General features: G+C 33.5%; 1 long non-coding RNA gene across 1 annotated transcript in view; it reads left to right on the top strand.

The window, feature by feature from the left end:
- The window catches only part of LOC118761134, a 52,600-nt gene that overhangs the window by 2,428 nt on the left and 45,172 nt on the right, over nucleotides 1-5,000 (top strand). The window contains exon 2 of the long non-coding RNA XR_004997170.1: nucleotides 4,204-4,207. This is a non-coding gene — a long non-coding RNA (uncharacterized LOC118761134). The remainder of the gene's footprint in view (nucleotides 1-4,203; nucleotides 4,208-5,000) is intronic.

Below are 5,000 nucleotides of genomic sequence, written 5' to 3'. Positions count from 1 at the left end.
CGTTTATCCCTTAATGAAGCTGGGTCTACATGTAATCTCTCTGTGGACACTTCGAGAGAGTATTCAGCGGATTTAAACTAGTTCGGCTGAATTACATTTTTCCATCCAGAAAGATACTGAATATAATTACATGGTGTCTACATCTATTTAAACTAAAAGTCTGTTGATATATTCTGAAGTACAGTACTGCTTTGAAATAGAACACTGTTAACGCACCAGTAATTTATACAAATACAAATTTATTTCAGTTTTCGCTTTGTTAGAATCTAGACAGTGATGTCAAATTACAATACATGTTACCAGACATAGATTCATGGATAGTAAATTTTCTTCTTGTTTTTACTTGCTGTTTGTATAGATGTTGTTTAGCCCAAGGTTAACCTTGATCCTATAAATCTATAATCAAAATTATTTCAGGCGTAACCGCCCACACATTAGAAATATGGTGAGTCTTGGATACAATTATCCATTTGAAGGTGTGATCTGAGGGAGATTCAACTGCCATTGTGGGTAGATTAAGCGAACATAGACAGACTCCACCGACTGACTCGTGGAATATTTTTTTGATATAGAAGCTGACAAGATATATATGAGTCATTTACCTGTAGTGAAATGATTTTAGATATTGAGCGATCATGCAAGCTCAAGGAAATGCCTATCAATTGAGTTGTGGGAGGAGTCTGACTTCCTTGTTGTGAGCAGCTTGAAGATTCAGTAATTGTGGTAATGTCTACAGGACCCGTAGATTCAAAGATAAAATAATTAAATAATTGAATAATTAAAGACAATCTTGGAAACATTCTCATCGTTAGTGTCAATAGTAAATGAAAGTAAATCTTAGACTCAAACTAAATTGTAGAATATATTGGAAATAGAAGCAAAAATATTCTAATTTTGGAAGCATGACATGTCGATAAGATTCTTCGAAATTAATGAGAATCAAACTTAGCGGTCAGCAAGACCATCATTAAATGTACATCAATTAATTACGGTTTCTATTGTTATTGCTGGTGTTTTTATTATTGTTGTTTTTATTGTTTAACTGCAGTCGGTCCTAGTAGAACAGACCATTATCAGAGGCATTCCATCTAAGACCATTTCTTAATTTTTCAGACATAGAGTGCCCTAAACCAATGTGTTGCTCATCAAGGACTGGCAAAACCTGTAGAAACCGATTAGGATTGAGAGTAATTGAATTGCTATGTCTTATAAAATGGAAATGGTTCCCAATTTGTTAAATTCTTCTAATGCTATGGTGAAGAAAGAAAAATTGTGTAAATGCAAACACTATTTTGTCTTCGGATAATAAAAAGAAATCATATGTCAAAACAATCCGCTAATATTTCTAATACAAAGCTGATAGTTGTCAGAACCGCCGCTCTGAACTCCTTGCCATCTTAAAGATGTAGGGAACAATTTCAGAAAAAAAATTGCTTCGTAGCAAGCTAAACAACCACAAAGTCTTCTTCATTGGCTCCGGAAGATTTGATTATAATTTCTTGAAAGTCGAGCTACAACTTGCAAGGATAGCGTAAGCGTCCATAGTTTCTTGTAATTTGTCTATACACCAGAACTACAATACAGTCCTAGAAGAACGGGGTGGTCACGTCTAGGATGCCTTTTGATCAAAGGTTTGCTTAGAGACGAACATGGAAAACTTACAAGCTCTCTTTATCTCTCTCTTTCTTTATTTATTTATTCATTTCTCTTTCTCCTTCTTTCTTTCTTTCTTTCTTTTTCTCTCTCTCTCTCTTTCACTCTCTCTGTCTCCTTTCTTTCTTTCATTCTCTCTCTCCATATGTTTCCATAATTTGAAAAACTCCATCTGATAATTTAAACTTTCTGATTTAAGAAGCCTCTTTGATTTCCATATATAAACAAATTTAAAACTGAAATTCAATATTGCACTTATGAGAACATTTAAGATTGAAATAGGTGCACGTAATTGCAATTATATTACCGTTATTACTACGAAATATATGTGAAATGAATTCGACTCCTTACAAACAAAAAAACAGATGGACGAATTAGAAATATGCATGTTACATAAACTAATTATACACGCTGCATGTTATTGATATTTAATAAGTCAAAGCCCATGCAGAAAAAATGTAATAGCAAAAAAAAATAATAAATACGGGGTCAAGAGTGAAAATAGTCGAATTATAGCAGATAGCGGTTTCTTGAAAACAAAATTGGCAATATATACATTTATAATAGAAATAGATTTAACTGAGATGAAGAAAATACCTTTTTTTATTTTATTTTTACTTTGAAAATTGCAAAGTAAAAAATAAAGTAGTCCCAGAGTGGAAATCCAACACAAAAAGTATATGTGCCTATTTCACATATGCGTGTGTGTGTGTGTGCGTGGGACGGAGAGTGTGTGCTGCAATAGGTAACAAACATGTTACATAAACTGCTTCTTTATTCTCAGATCGACGTTTATTGAGCATACTTATGATCAGACATACTCCATCCGTGACTATCTAGCTATTTTGCATATTTAGAACTGCAGTATCTCAAACCACACATATATACATACATACTATTGATATAGGATGAAATTTTTTTCAGAAAAAAAATTTCATCAAAAGTTGCAGCATATTAAAATACCTTTAAAGGCTAAAATTATAAACAACTTATAAACAAGGGCAAAAGAAAAATTATATATATATGTCTTTTATCTTTTACCTGTTTCAGTCATTAGACTGCAGCCATGCTGGGGTACTGCTTCGGACAAAACTGTCACGTGATGACCAATCTTGAACAGTTATGTGTGATTTTACACTAGTACCTTCCTTTCAGAGATGTTTGCTTGTTATTGTTTGTTTGTTTTTGTTTTTTTGTTTTTGCTGCTCTTGTGTTTGTTTACTCCATTCAACCCTGATCGAGCAAACCTAGGCCCAAAAGCATGCCAGCGTGGCCATCTCGTATTTTTAGAAGTTATGTAGGAATACATTATTTAATATGTCATCCCTTTTAGAGGGTACTATGTGGGTTTGGGAGCAATTTGACTGCTATGTCTAGCTGGTTACCAGACTATGCAGAAGGAACTTTTTGCTTTTTGCTTGTGATTTTACTGGCATATGTCACTGATAATGTTCTTTAAATCTTTCCTCGATGATTCATCGTTACTATCGTCAGCTGCAGAAACAATGTGTTGAAACATGGCGCAAATGTACTATAAAACTGCTACATTCATTGACATCTTTCTTCAGACTCCACACCACTCTCGCACAACAAATCAAACTACACTAATGACAGATGATTATCGTCATTTCAGTATTAATCTGATAAGAAGGCTACTAAAATTCTCCATAGGATTTTATCAGATTTTACCCTAATGGTAATGGTGAGATTTTTAGTTTCAATTTAGCCACTGCTGCAACAAATTTCTGGAAACAGCTTCCAGCTTTTGTGACAGGAAAACCAAATGCTGCCGACACTGAAATTCTGCTTTTACACACTTGAGGTTTCGTAATAAGTGCACATGCACTCGCATAATGCAGCACACATTCGAGAATGTACAATGAAAACGAAAAACCAGTATTATATTTCCACTTCCAACACTCCATGTAATAACTATTTGTCGGATCGTTTTTATAATGTCAATTGAAATTATAACTCTTCATCCCTATCTTATTTTACAAAATCTTCAGGATATTTTTTATTGATTTGCTGCTTAAATTTGAACTTTTCACTGACCACAGGAGTCAAACAACTCAGTATTTAATTTTGATTTCTAAAACTTTAAACGATTGATAAAAGCAAATGATTCCTTGGGTATAAGACCAACCCATTCATCTAATACATCCCCCATTAATTGAAGTAGTTCCATTCCTTGCTGCAAACTAACGAAATAAGCACAAGTTTTAGAGAACTGCCACTGATTATTTAAAACAAAATAATAATGTAAATCGACGATAACTGTTATATCAACGGAACTAGTTACAACGTATTTCTACAAGAACGTGCACCCTTAACATAATTCTTGGGTAGAATCAGCGTAAGACAGTCAGTAACGAAGAGGACCCTTTGAATTATATACACAGTCCATCCGAGTCTCTGTCAATTTTAATCAGGATGTTTGGATCACCAACGCATATAGTGCCAATGGTGCTGTGCCAAGAGGTTGAACCCGGAGCATCACGATTGCAAAGCTAATTTCCCAATCACTCGCTCACGTCTACTTACATATAGCGAGGTCAACCAGGCAGGTGAGAACAAAATGTCTTGGTTAGAAAGAGTGTGAATACGAAATGTAGGTGCAACAGCAGAAAACAAACAGCTGATACTTCCGGTTAACTAAGGGCCCGGTCATTCTCAGTACTTCCTTAACTGATGCATTACACACCCTCTTTTTAACTGTAGAATCTGGATTAGAAATAGTGTTATATCATGCTTGGTATAAACTACTGATTTCTTGTTTTTAGAACAAAACACTAACAATTACATAGTTGCATGTTTACCAACAGAGAAAAGAAATCTGTCGTCTGATTCCCGTTTGAGGGATCATTATTATCTAAATAAATTACAAAAGTTTATATCGGTTAATAGTCTTTATTTAAACATTTAAGCTATTAATGTATAATACATCTCTGTCTATGTACGTAGATGCAGTCATAGAATTTAAGAACAAGAATAAGTAAATGAACACATAAATAAATAAATATTTTTAAGTAACATAGCATGTTTAGAAATTAGAAGTTTTGATCTTCATTTTAGTTTTGTTTTGTTTTGTTTTACTGTTTTATAATTTTTCTCTTTAACGCTAACATAAGATTTAATCCAAACAGTTAATTTTCACAATCGATACAAAATAACTTGCTGTGGGAAATTAATTAATCATTCTAATCATCGGATTAACAGTCAAGCAGCTTGAACCAGTCAATAATCCTAATATTTATCAACTAAATTGATTTCTAATTGAAACAGATTCAATTACCTCTTGCCTCTTATCATCCTATCTAGTCGCTCAATTGTATTACTGCATATTT

The sequence above is a fragment of the Octopus sinensis genome, unplaced genomic scaffold (assembly GCF_006345805.1).
Source record: "Octopus sinensis unplaced genomic scaffold, ASM634580v1 Contig09254_ERROPOS363161, whole genome shotgun sequence".
NCBI classification, from domain to species: domain Eukaryota; kingdom Metazoa; phylum Mollusca; class Cephalopoda; order Octopoda; family Octopodidae; genus Octopus; species Octopus sinensis.
Note: the sequence above shows the minus strand (reverse complement) of the source record. Positions and strands in the feature narration are given on the sequence as shown.